The sequence below is a fragment of the Kogia breviceps genome, chromosome X (genome assembly GCF_026419965.1).
Source record: "Kogia breviceps isolate mKogBre1 chromosome X, mKogBre1 haplotype 1, whole genome shotgun sequence".
In the NCBI taxonomy this organism is placed as follows: domain Eukaryota; kingdom Metazoa; phylum Chordata; class Mammalia; order Artiodactyla; family Physeteridae; genus Kogia; species Kogia breviceps.
Window position 1 is genome coordinate 91,785,599 of NC_081330.1, and position 14,984 is coordinate 91,800,582.

General features: G+C 40.2%; 1 pseudogene; it reads left to right on the forward strand.

Moving 5' to 3' along the window:
- The first annotated feature begins 13,661 nt into the window (after positions 1-13,661).
- LOC131747746 (peroxiredoxin-1 pseudogene) lies at positions 13,662-14,315 on the forward strand (annotated as a pseudogene).
- The last annotated feature ends 669 nt before the right edge of the window (positions 14,316-14,984 follow it).

Consider the following 14,984-nt stretch of genomic DNA (forward strand, 5'->3'; position numbering starts at 1 on the left):
ATTTGGGTTGTTTCCACCTTTTGGTTATTGTGAATAATGCTGTTGTAAATATTCACATACAAGTTTCTGTGTGGGCATATGTTTTCATTTCTTTTGGGTAGATACCTAGAAGTGGGATTGCTGGGTCATATGGTAACTCTATGTTTAATCATTAAGGAACCACCAGACTATTTTTCAAAGTGGCTGCACCATTTTATATGTTCCCACCAGCAATGTATAAGGGTTTCTACTTCTCCACATCCTCCACATCAACACTTGTTATCTGACTTTTTTTGTTCTAGTCATCCTAGTAGATGTGAAGTAGTATCTCATTGTGATTTTGATTTGCAGCATTTCCTTGATGACTAATGATGTCTGAGCATCTGTTAATTTGATTTTTGGCCATTCATATATCTCATTTAGAGAATTGTATATTCAAATTCTTTGCCCATGTTTTAATTGGGTTAGTTATCCTTTTATTATTATTTTTTTGTGTGTGTGGTACACGGGCCTCTCACTGTTGTGGCCTCTCCTGTTGCGGAGCACAGGCTCCGGACGTGCAGGCTCAGTGGCCATGGCTCACGGGCCCAGCCGCTCTGCGGCACGCGGGATCTTCCCGGACTGGGGCACGAAACCATGTCCCCTGCATCAGCAGGCGGACTCTCAACCACTGCGCCACCAGGGAAGCCCTATCCTTTTATTATTGAGTTGTAAGTGTTCTTTATATACTCTAGACACAAATCCCTTATTCTTTTTCCCATCATTTGGCTGAGATACATGTCTGGTAGGAAAGTGCCCAAGGCAGACCTTGTAGTCAAGATGATGGTGTAATAAGGCAGGAAAGAGCCTCAAACAGAAAAAGCTGTACATGTGGAGAAAGGGCCCAGCCTGCTTCTGGATTTTCTAGAAGTCTGGCAGCCGTGGAGGGGATCCTAGGCCAAGGGGAGCTGGCTACATCTAGCTAGCAGGCTAGCAATGCTACTCCAGGTAGTTGTTAAAAATTATTTGACCATACACAAACTTCACTAAATGATGCCCTTTCTGAGGAAAGCCTCACTCTGTGCTTGGTAATTTCAGCTCCTTGTCTTGGAACAATCACGCCAGTGTTCACAAAAATATTATTCATGACACTTGTGAAAGACAGCAAGGCAGACTTTATCTGGGGGAGTACTACAATGGGGTTTACCATGGGGAAAGAGATGGGGCTTAACTTGGAATACAACAAGGAAGGGTAAGGCTTTGTAATCAAGGAACAGGTTTAGGGTGGGTATATCAGTGTATGAAAGACTACTAAGAGGAAGCAGCAGGGGTAAGGGGGTATTCTGGCTAAACTGACCTAACAGGATTCTAACTGAAGGCAGTTGGGGTGATCAGACATCACCTAGGGGATGGTAAAAGATGAGGAATTCGATCAAATATTGAGGGTGATCAGATTGGGGGGGGACATTCTGGTTAAAGAGACGTAGGAGTCTTGCTAAAATTGGACAATGCAGAGAGGAACACAGAAGCTCAAAAGTCAGGGCCTAGTTGAGAAGATAGTTGGAGCCTGACTAAAGTTTGGTCAAGGAGAGACTCTTCGACACTAGTCCCCCACCCCAACTCCCATACATTTTCCCTGTCTGCTTCCCTATGAGTAGACAGTCAAAGGAGACAAACACTCCTCAATGCTATTGTGTGGTTTGATGGTTCCTAGGCAGCCCCCAGGGCCCCTTTCAAACTGTAGCCTGCCCCACACCCCTCCCGGCTGGGGTGCCCCTGCCCCACCTTATGGTGGCTGGCTGCTAGCAGTATTATGGGTCCCACAGCAAAGACTCATCTGCCTGCAGGCTCCACTGCCAAGGGCCAGGAAGAGGCAGCTCAGGCCTGGTGGGGGATGGGGGCAAAGTCATGTAAGTCCTTAGGATTCACCAGAGCAACCAAAGCCCATTTGGTGCTGCAGGATGTCTCCACCACTCACCTGTCTCTTTTGCCATGCCCATTTCCCAGGTGAGGGAAGCTGGGAGCCCTAGAGGGTGGACCACTGGCACCCCTGGGGAGGGTCTGGTACCAGCAGAGGTTAATCTCCACATTCTTGGGGCTCATTAGCCCCAGCCATAACCTCACTCCCTCTGTACTTCACTCCTAAAGGACCTGGGTTTCTGAGGTTCCTTCCCTATCACCCAAATGCAAATTTGGGCAGGTCTGAGATCCAAATCTTGGCTTAATTGTGGTCACATGGATAGACAGTGGTGAGAGTGGGGCTAAGCTTGTTTGTTTTGCTCAGAAAGGACCAGAGCAGGCAAAGTGGGACCTTCGGGTGGTCTGTATGCTCCCATCCCTGAGCAGGGAACAGTAGGTACTGTCACATCCTGGGAATGAACTCTGCAGATATGGGCAAGAGCAAAAGGTACTTTCAGCCTGGGAGCCTCCCAGGGAACAGACACTGCAGTCAGACTACCTGGGTCCAAATAGCAACTCCATCACTTACTAGTTGTGTGACTCTAAGAAAGTTACTTCACCTCTCTGAGTCTCGAGTTCCATAAATGAGGATAACAGCTCCTAACTCATAAGGTTGTTGTGGGGACTAACATGTGTTAAAATATGTAAAATGATGTGTTTACTGTTATTTTCATTGTGGATGGAAAGAGGGCAAAAGCCTTGGCTTTCAAGGGCCTAGGCCTGGCAACTCTTGATTCCCATAGAGCTGATAGGCACTGAGAATCTGGGGCGTGGGCACTTCACTACACTCGTGGTTAATCCTCTCAACAACCCAGTAATGTATCATCAGTCCCATTTTGCAGATATATCTCTTAGCAAGGCAAGGAAATGGGTAGGGTTGAAGTAAGAGGGAGTGAGTGAGTGCATGAAAAGCTCAGTCTCCTGACTTCTCCTACAGTGCCCTCTTCACTTCACAGTCTGCAACAGACAGCTGAGGAAAAAATTCCTGGACAGCAGGATAGAAAAGTTGTTCTGTGAAATCAGAGTACAATGGCTTAGAGGGAAGAACTGCCAACAGAGAGGGGCTTCCTGCTTGGACCCTGAGCCATGTTTTGACTCCTGGTTCCTGGGGGTTGTTGGTTTCCTCTGAAGAGGGAACTTATTTCCCTCCTGTAGGCAGAACCCAGGAAACAAACCTACTTTCCTACAAGCTGACCTGAGTACTCTCCAAAGAAAGAAACTAGGTCTTCATTAATCACCAACTCCAGCTACCTCATCCCTCCCACCCCTTACAAATCAACAAACACAAACACTTGAAACACTTGGCTCCCTGCCCAATGAGAACTTTGACCTTTATTTATTTATTTATTTGGCTGTGCCAGGTCTTAGTTGAGGCATGCAGGATGTTCGTTGCTGCATGTGGGATCTTTTAGTTGCGGCACATGGAATCTAGTTCCCAGACTAGGGATCGAACCCAGGTCCCCTGCACTGGGAGTGCAGAGCTTTAGCCACTCGACTGCAGGGAAGTCCCGAGAACTTTGATTTCTAAGGAGTGAAGAAACCTCTGACTCCGCTCCAGATTTGTTGAATAATATCTAGTGATTCCCAAAGCAGAAGAAATAATTTTCAGAAGGAAGAGATCAAGAACAAGGGAGAACAGTGACCTTGTTTTCCCAGCGCCACATTCCTCTCCATTTCTGAGCCCTCTTTACTACTCTTAGAAGGAGGTAGGGAATCTGCCTTTGACTACTGTAAGAATGGAGTCAACCAAAGTTCAGAGGTTAGCTCAGATGGAGAGTAATTGAACCCAAGTCTATAACAAATGATTCCCATATCCTGGTTTTTTCCCCCTCACAACTAGGACTCTCCCTAGACAGAGGTATAAACTTGCCTCCTGAGATTACCAGCCAGCCAAATTTTAGTACACACTTCACCCTCCACCCTCACACTCTAGGTCAAAGCTGAATTAAGACTTCTGGAGCATAAGGACTAAAAAAATATTGTTTTTGGGAAATCAGCTATTTGTCAATCAAGTCTTTTGCATCTTTAAATTCATATATGGACTATTCACGTGTAACATGCCTATAATTTTTAAATCCTCTGAAACAAATTAGATGTCATAAACTTCTCTTTCTCAGGAAAAATGGTTCTAAAGCACGAGGTAATTTGAACTTGTGAAACTGAAGTTGGATTCCAGATAAGTTATAGTTTTATTAAAGAAATTGAGAAAGTCCTGTTTAATGTGGCTGCCCCTTTGGGGAACTTTTTAAAAGTTATTTCAAAAAAATGAGTCTTTTTTTCCATATGAATTTTTATTGCAATGTACACATAACATCAAACAGCTCGGGTACAGGGGGTTCACCCTTTTCTAGGCTTCATGTGACCTCTTCAAAGATCTTCGGATATTTTCAGAGAAACAGCAGATAAATTTATGTTTTATTATAATCCTTTTCTCCATTCACATTCTCAATATCTTTCTAAATTAGAAAAGGACATAGTTCTTGTCCTACACTTTGAAATTATGATTTTATGACAGGCTGACATTTTAGCACCTTTTCTATGGCCAGCAATAATGACAGGCATCTTGTAGGCTCATGTCTAAGGATGCTGTCTTCTTCCATTTCTATAAACTAAGAAATCTCATTATGTGCTTCTGCATGTTTTGAAGAAATTGAAAATGTCCCCAAACTTTCATTATCAAAGCTCTAATTTCACAGGTAAGCAAAACACACTCCTTTTAAGCAGCATTGTGTACAAGATGTGCAGGACATTTAACGGGCAAAATATTTTCATTTTCTTTAGTACATTTATAGACTGAATGGAATTTTCAAAATTTATGTGTGTACTGTCTGCTGAATATGCAGATAGATGAGCAAAATCTAGTTTGTATTGTTCTGCTTTCTGTGGTTTCATTAACATCTTCATAGGTATCAAGAAAGCAATATGAAACTCTACCTTTTTTAAAAAAATTGAAGTATCTAATAACTAAGTTTTTCTTGCTGAGATCAGACTCATCATTTGACACACTGTAAAAGGTATGATCATTGGTAAGATATAACAGAATCAGATCTATGCTATAAGGGACCTACATATCTGCTATCAAAATTTCTCCCTTTTGTTTGCCTAGATTTGTAACCTCGTAATCAGGATATGTAACTTTAGTCAGTTTCATAGAGTAATCAAAGGAATAACATGATAATGCATGTTCATTTGTGTGGTATGCCCAAGCTAATTCAGTGGCTGTTATTTTCAACGAAGCAATGGCATCTTTTGTGGAGATTTTTGATTGATTTCGAAGTACTTGCCAGTCTCATCCAGGACTTGTAAGATTCAGTCTCTATATGTGCTTTCACGTACCGTTCTTCACCATGCCCAATCCCAAATTCTTTATATTGTGTAATAGGTCCTGTTTGGGTTATTTACCTCCCTAATTCAGTTGTATATGGTCTTCATCTGTCTAAAATAACACAGTAGTTTAGCCTTCTTTTTCGGTGATGCTAGTATTGGTATTGTAATGGTTCTCATCTTCATTATCTGCATTCTTACAGAACATGGTGTTCTGGGCTGAACTGTGTCCCTCTCAAATTCATATGTTGAAGCCCCAACCCCCAGTATCAAAGAATGTGGCTCTATTTGGAGATAGGGCCTTTAAAGAGGTGATTTAAGGTTGTTAGGGTGGGCCCTGATCCAATCTGACTGTGTCCTTATAAGAAGAGGAAATTTGGACACACAGGGAGATACAAGGAGTGCACGCTAAGTGGTGGAAAGACCATGTGAGGACACAGCGAGAAGGCAGCAATCTACAAGCCAGGAGAGAGGCATCCAAAGAAACTCAACCTGCCAACATCTTGATCTTGGACTTCCTAGGCTCCAGAATTGTGAGAAATAAATTTCTGTTGTTTAAGCCACCCAGTCTATGGTATTTGTTACTGCCGCCTAAGCAGACTAAGACACATGGTGACAATATTTACAATGTTAAAGGTTAAACTAGCACAATTTCAATACGAATCACAACAAAGTACAGGCAAAGTCAAAGACTGTTAATGCTCATGATTACAATACACTTAAGTTGCACACTGAAGTGGCATCACTCAGAGTGATGCAACAATGAATCATCCACTATTCATTCAGAGTGGTGCAATAATGAGTGATCCATTACTGTAAACCAAAATCATGGTTGTCAATATCAGTATCCAGGGGAAAAAACAGCTACAACAACTGCAGAAGGCAGATAATCTATACCATATTTGTTTCACACTGAAAACTGTGTTGTTTTCACCCCCTATTTTGGGGGCCACCATACAGGTTTTATACTCCCCCCTCAACAATATTTAGCACCCACCAGTGAACACTGAGACTTTTGATATCCCAGGAAGGGGTTTCCCGGGATTCAGGACTTTCAGTGCTAAAATTGTAATAGTTCAAGGCAAACCAAGACAGTTGGCCATTCTAAATGGTGCTCCTGGGATGCCACTGGCTACGTTCTATTTCTTGCCAGGGTGATGGTCACAAGATGTACTTTATAATAACTTTTAGCTGTACATTTATGTTTTATGCATTTTTATGTTAGTGTATTTGTTTTTCAATATATTTTAGAAAAAGTTACGCCCCCTCACTTCCCACCCCATATGTAATCCAAAATTAAATGATACTAAAATCATAAAACAGAACAAAATCTAACAAATTTCTGATTTTTCCATGGTTTATATATAATGTAAAATTGGTTCCACTTTTTGTGATGCCCTGCCTTGCTGGTGCCTTAGGTACTTGTTTATTTAAACAACCTGGTATTGCCCTCAATGAATTACATCACATTACCAGACACAACATTGGCAGGCCTTCCAACACTAGCCCCATGTGACCTTTTGCTTTTTATCACTCTTTCAGGTAGCGTTAACGGTTCCTTTCCACTGCACTTTGTGTCAGTGCTGATCACAATTAATTGAAATTAGGTGTATATTATGTGTCTCCCAACATTGCACTGAACTCCTTGAGAGCAGAATGGTGCCTTGTTGATTTCTGCATCATCAGTGCTTTGTGATTGGTACTTGGTGACATTTTTTGAATGAATGATGGGATTTTATTAGGGCCAGCTGTCAAAGTCTTCCCTCTCTGGTGTCCTTGTGCTACAACTGCATTATAAGCCTGCCTATGTTGGCTAAATCCCAAACTGGCTCTGTCCAACTGACAGCATTTATTTTCTGAGCACCCCCGTTACCCTAGAATATAGAGCTGGTATAAAATTCATTTATATAGGATACATTTATTGACTGTATCAATAAATACAGTCAATAAATGTACCCTGACCTGTGCCTGCAGTACAAAGAGGCAAAATCTAAATTGAAAGGATACAAAAAAAAATAAAATAAAATAAATTGAAAGCATAATCAAATGCTGAATTATGGCAGGGAAAAGCAGTCTACCTGAATCATTTACTGAGCCTTCTACATTGATGGCTCCTCGAAATAACTGTTTGGCATCATCTTCTACAGGTACCAAACAGTTACTTCCAAAACCCAAGGGGTTTTTGATCATTTTTCCAAGTTATATTATTGATTTTTTGGGGGGGGAGTGTGTCTTCCAAGCTCCTCACTCAGCCATTCTGAAAATCCCCACAATTATTTATTAATTGTTGTACAACATTCTCTATCCATGAGAATAGATACTATAAATAGCCCAAGATAAAGAGGCATTGCTGTCTTGAAACATAAGGCAAAGATAGCTTCTTCATTGCCCAAAAGCACAAAACAAAGCACAATCTGTCAAAATCATTTTTAATATTCAACTCATAAAATAACAAATATTAGGTAAGCTTATGGCCCTTGACCATTATGAGGTACTTTTGTTTTCCTGTTTTGTCTTAGAGGTGTTTTGTGCTTTTGATGCAATCAAATTTATTTACCTGTATCTCTATGTTTTATGCCTACCCTACCCTATATTTCCTTTTATAATTTTATACTTTATGTTCAGGCCTTTAATCTACATGAAATTTACTTTTATGAAAGTTGTGAGGTAAAGATCTAACTTTATTTTTCTTAAGTGGATAACCAGTGTTCCTAAGACCATTTACTGAGTACTTTATCCTTTCTCCTTTGTCAAAAACTGAATTCCCTTATACAGTTGGATCTGTTTTAGACTTTTTATTCTGATCCATTGATTCATTTGTCAGTGTTTCTTCCATTACCACATCATTTTAATTACTACCCCTCTATGGTGTGTTTTGATATTTGATAGGGCAAGTAAGTCTCAACCCACTGTTCTTTTTACAAAATTGTCTCAGATATTTTTGCACTTTTTCTCTTCCAAGTGATTTTTGGAATCAATTTGTTGAGTTCTGTAAAACTTTTCACTAGGACTTTGATTGGGATTAAATTTATAGACTTTTATAGGTCATTGACATCTTTACAATATTGAGTTTTACCATAGCGAAATACAACATATTTATCACTTCACTCAGATGTTCTTCCTTTTCCATCTGTAAAGTTTTGGGTTTTTTCATCTAGATTTTGTACATTTATTTTAGATTTTTCCCCTGGGTAATTTATAGTTCTGGGAGTTGTTGTGACTGGGATCTTTTTAAAATCTATTACAATGTCCAGTAGATTATTGTTGGTGCATAAAAATATTATTGCCTTTTGTATGTTGTGCTTGTATTTTGCCACTTTGCTAAATTATTTTATTGGTTCTAATGGTTTCTCGATTAACTGTCTTGGATTTTTTATGTAGATAATTATAATATTGCTTACAAATAATGATAGTCATATTTCCCTTTTTATTATTTATATCTCTTTTGCCAAAGTTAATTCATTCATTCAATTAATATTTGGCAGCTGCTTATGTGCCAAGGCAGCTGCCATGTGCCAGGTATTGTTCTACACTTGGGGGATACAGTAATGGACAAAACAGACAAGGTTTATGCCCTCTAGCGCTTATATTCTATTCAGGAGACATTGACAATTTAGGAAAGGCATAAAAAGGTTAGTCGCCTAGCTGCATGTAAATCAATGAACTTAGAACACTCCCTAACACCATACACAAAAATAAACTCAAAATGGCTTAAAGATTTAAATATATGACATGACACCATAAAATTCCTAGAAAAGAACATAGACAAAACATTCTTTGACATAAATTGTAGCAATGTTTTCTTAGATCAGTCTCCCAAGGCAAAAGAAATAAAAGCAAAAATAAACAAATGAGACCTAATGAAACTTATAAGCTTTGCACAGCAAAGGAAACCATAAACAAAATGAAAAGAAAACCTACAGACTGGGAGAAAATATTCACAAATGATGCAACCAACAAGGGCTTAATTTCCAAAATATACAAACAGCTCCTACAACTCAATATTAAAAAAACAAACAACCCAATCAAAAAATGGGCAGAAGATCTAAATAGACATTTCTCCAAAGAAGACATACAGATGGGCAATGGGCACACGAAAAGATGTTCACCATTGGTAATTCTTTTTTTTTTTTTTTTTTTTTTTTGAGGTACATGGGCCTCTCACTGTTGTGGCCTCTCTCATTGCGGAGCACAGGCTCCGGACGCACAGTCTCAGCTGCCATGGCTCATGGGCCCAGCCACTCCGTGGCATGTGGGATCTTCCCGGACCCGGGCACGAACCAGTGTCCGCTGCATCGGCAGGCGGACTCTCAACCACTGCGCCACCAGGGAAGCCCACCAAAGCCCACCATTGGTAATTATTAGAGAAAGGCAAATCAAAACTACAATGAGGTATCACCTCACACTGGTCAGAATGGCTATCATTAAAAAGTCTACAAATAAAAAATGCTGGAGAGGGTGTGAAGAAAAGGAAACCCTCCTACACTGTTGGTAGGAATGTACATTGGTGCAGCCACTATGGAGAAAACTAAAAATAGAGTTGCCATACAATCCAGCAATCCCACTTCTGGGCATATATCCAGACAAAACTATAATTCGAAAAGATACATGCACCCCTATGTTCATAGCAGCACTATTTACAATAGCCAAGACATAGAAACAACCTAAATGTCCACTGACAGACAAATGGATAAAGAAGATGTGGTTTATGTATACAATGTATTATTACTCGGCCATAAAAAGAATGAAATAAAGCCATTTGCAGCTACATGGATGGACCTAGAGATTATCATACTAAGCGAAGTCAGTCAGAAAGAGAAAGACAAATATCATATGATATCACTTACTTGTGGAACCTAAAGAAGAATACAAACGGAACTTATTTACAAAACAGAAACAGACTCATGGACAGAGAAAACAATCTTATGGTTACCAAAGGGGAAGGGGGAGGAGGGATAAACTAAGAGTTTGGGATTAACAGATACACACTACTATATATAAAATAGATAAACAACAAGGACCCACTGTATAGCACAGGGAAGTATATTCAGTAACTTATAATAACCTATAATGGAAAATAATATGAAAAAGAATGAATATATACATGTATATATACATATATATATGAATAATTTTGCTGTACACCTGAAACTAACACAACATTGTAAATCAACTACACTTCAATTAAAATAAAAAGGTCAGTCATCACTGGCAAAATATCCCCAAACTTAGTGGCTTAAAATAACAATAAAGGGGGAGAGATAATTTAGGAGGTTGGAATTAGCAGATACACACTACTATATATAAAATAAATAACAACTATATATAAAATAAGATAAACAACAAGGACCTACTGTATAGCACAGGGAACTATATTCAGTATTTTGTAATAAACTATAAGGGAAAGGAATCTGAAAAAGAATATATATATATATATAACTAATATTATATATATATATATATATATGAATCACTGTGCTGTACCTCTGAAACTAACACAACAATGTAAATCAACTATACTCCAAGTTTTTTAAAAAAGGCATAGGCTCTGAAATCAGAAAAAAAACAATAAATATTTATCTCACACAGTTGATACTGGTCGTGAATCTGGTAATAGCTTGTTGATAACTCGGGGTCTTTCTTGAGATTGTAGTCAAGATGTCAGCTGGGCTTGCCATCATCTGAAGACTTGGCTGGGGCTGGAGGATTCATTACCAAGATAACTTACTTACCTGGCTGGCAAGGTTCTGGTTGTTGGCAGGAGGCCTCAGTTCCTCATCTCCATAGGGCCGCTTAAGTGTCGTCATCATGTGGCAGCAGGCTGTCCCCAGGAAGAGTGATCCAAGAGGGAGAGACAGGCAGAAGCTGTAAAGTCATTTATGACCTAGCCTTAACAGTATTTCATCATTTTCACAATATACTATTGATTACACAGGTCAACCTTATTCAGTGTGGGAGGGGACTACACAAAGTTATGAATACCAGCAGGCAGGGATCACTGGGGGCCATCTATTTTTTAAAAATTTTTATTGGAGTATAGTTGATTTACAATATTGTGTTAGTTTCGGGTATACAGCAAAGTGAATCAGTTATACATATACATATATCAACTTTTTTTAAGATTCTTTCCCCATATAGATCATTACAGAATATTGATTCTTTTCCCATATAGGCCATTACAGAGTACTGAGTAGAGTTCCCTGTGCTGTACTGTAGGTCCCTATTAGTTTTCTGTTTTATATATAGTAGTGTGTACATGTCAATCCCAATCTCCCAATTCATCCCTCCCCACCCTTACCCCATCAGGGGCCATCTTGAAGGTTGAATACCACAAACTATACATGAATTTTGAGGGAATTGTAAAGCATGAAAGTAGAGGATGTCAGCTGTGAAGCATAGACAACTTGAAGCCAGGAGGCAGGCTCATGAACAAGAATTGAGGATATTAAAAAAGGAATCTCTAAGATAGTTATTCTCAACCATCAAACTCAATAATGACTTTATAACAAATATTTTGTAATACCCTTTTATTTTCCTGAAATGGAGTTTGTGGATAAGTAACTTACCTATATACCTAATTTGAAAAGATGAGCATAATGTCCTAACTGTAATATTAAGGACATAAAATTATATTTTTAACAAAATAAAACATATTTCAATATCTAAATGCTTAATCATGATTATACTGGAAGACATAATGAAGTCAGTGGCCTCCACCTGAAAATACTAACTGATACGGGTGTGCTGTATTGTTCACTCAAATACCACAAGTGACATTGCCATAGTGATGTTGAAATGGAGCAGGACCCTATGATCCTCCCCACAATGTCCTCTGCCTGCCTTTTGTCTGTGAAAAAACTTTTATTAAAGAATAAATTTAATCAGAGAGTGAGAAAATTCAGAAACAAAGGAAAACAGTCCAAGTCTAAATAATAATAGTCACTAAGCATAATAAAGGACCTTTAGTTCCTCTTCATGGGCTATAGATAATATTCTGAGCCATAACCTGTGAGCTATCTTGTAGATATTGAAACCCCCACCAGGTAGAAGGAGTTAACTACAGGATGACCAGAATGTAACCATGACATAAGCGGCCACGATTCTGAAAATTGGGCTCAAGGAAATGGGAACAAACTGACCCTGGAACTGAAGATTAACTGTACTTAAAACAATCAAGATGATGCTGGTCAGACCACCGCATGACCAATTTCAAGAGGACTGTCAGAGCTGACTGTTGTTTCTGCATGTAGCCCCCTCCCGCTGTCTATAAAAGCTCTTGCACACTGGTTGTTGCGGGTCGGGGGTAGCCGGCCTTTGGACAGGAGTTCGCCCTCCTCCTGGGTTGCCGGCATCCAAAATAAAGCAAATTTTCCTTTCCACCAATTTGCCTCTTTATTAGCTTTTGAGCAGCGAGCAGCTGGACCTTACTTTTGGTTAAAATGTGGTTTTCCAAATGATGAACAACTCTTGGTAAAATTCTGAATAAAACAGCACACAATCTTCCCTTGATTTACATGATTGTTGCATTTTTGAAAACTTCAGTGTTAATTGAAACTGTATAAAAATACTTGGTGTTTTTGTTTAATATGGAGTTGGCTTATAAGCTTGGATAATTGTAAACAGTCTTTTCACCTACATGAATGTCTAGCAGACATTCAAAAGTCACATGAGATAAGACCATCATGTGCACTGCAGGACTTTAGCAACCCTGAACCCTGCCCACCCCACCCCCGGTTGTTGTGACAACCAAAAGTACCACTGTATATTTCCCAAAATGCCTTCTAGGGAGCAATATGGACCCCCATCCTCACTCCCGCCCCCACTGAGGACCACTTACCGAAGAGAGGGCAGGTAAGTGTAGGCAGTGGAAGGAAATGAGAAGTGGAGGGGTATGGTTGTGAGGGATACTTGAGTACAGGATATGAGGCAATCTGAATCTTGGGGCTTCCATCGCCATACCTATTTATTGATGGAATGAAGGTCTCAGAACCAAACACAACCTTACACCAGGGACAAGAGGGAAGATGGAGAGGGGGGTAGAAGAAAAGGCCAGGACTTGTGGACTCTGAGCTAATAGGACTTAGGACTACTATTGCACTTTTGCTGAAGTCACCTTAGCATTTTAGACACTACCTCATACCTTTCTTTCTTTACCTTTCTTTGAGCCCAGACTAACTGGAGCTTCTAAAACGCTGGTTACTGCTGAAAAACATCTCTGTTTTACATATGAGAAGACTGAGGCCCAGAGAGATGAAATGCCTTACAGGAGGTCCCCACAGCAAGTTGATGGCTGAGCTGGGGGAGGTGAGGATCTTTCCACTAGAGTACTTTTTTTTTTTGAGGATACAAAGAATTTATTTTGGCGTGTCTCTTTCCTGACTGTCTTCTGTGGTTTGTCTGTGAGAATAGCTGATAGCAATATGTCTTCAGGAAATGCCAAAATTGGGCACCATGCCCCCCAGTTCAAAGCAACTGCTGTTATGCCAGATGGTCAGTTCAGAGATATCAGCTTATCTGACTACAAAGGAAAATATGTTGTGTTCTTCTTTTTACCCTCTTGACTTCACCTTTGTGTGCCCCACAGAGATCATTGCTTTCAGAGATAGGGCAGAAGAATTTAAGAAACTCAGCTGCCAAGTGATTGGTGCTTCTGTGGATTCTCACTTCTGTCTCCTGGCATGGATCAACACACCCAAGAAACAAGGAGGACTGGGACCCATGAACATTCTTGATATCAGACCTCAAGCGCACCATTGCTCAGGACTATGCGGTCTTAAAGACCCATGAAGGCATCTCATTCAGGGGCCTTTTTATTACTGATGATAAAGGTATCCTTCGACAGATCACCATAAATGACCTTCCTGTTTGCCGTTCTGTGGATGAGACACTGAGACACTGAGACTAGTTCAGGCCTTCCAGTTTACTGACAAACATGGGGAAGTGTGCCCAGCTGGCTGGAAGCCTGGCAGTGATACCATCAAGCCTGATGTCCAGAAGAGCAAAGAATATTTCTCTAAGCAGAAGTGAGCACTGGGCCATTTTAGGGCCAGGTTGCAGTAGGTGGCCATGAGAACAAAACTATCGTCTTTTGTACTATTGTCATGCTTAAAACACAGGACCTTACACTCAGCTGAGATATGGTGTGGGACAGGACAGGCCTTTCCTGCAGGGGTTAGGGAGGCCAGCCTTTCTTCCTCTGGAGGGAATGGCCTGAGCTGTATTATGCGGCAGGCAAACTGATGTATATAGTAGTAGGGTATTGCTTTTGGTCTTTTGTAGTTTTATTAAACTTGAGCTGAGACCTTGTTGATTCTTCATTTTAGGGGGGCATTAGCCTTTGAGCGTAAGAAAAATTTACTTTTTGCTTTCCCCCTTTAGGGGAAAATGAGGTGTGAGAGCTGCCTCAGAATCAGGAAATTATATTGAAGGGAAATGCAAGTAGATACAGGGAATGGACCTGAAGCAAGGTGTTTCATTTCACCATATCTGGAGAAGAGCAAGACCTACTACAGTATTGGCCAAGGCACTGCAATTTATGCTATAGGCTGGGTTGCAAGTTAAGAGCCCAATGAGATTACTGACATTTACTTTTACACTACTGGGAGGGCTGTATGAAAACCTGAGGCTTGGCCTCTTCTGATAAATGCCTGGTACTGGTTGCGTAAAAGATCAGAGTTAGAGGCTTCAGTACTTTTGGAACTAAAAGGGAGAGGAGGACACAAACACAAGTGCTGGTGTTCACA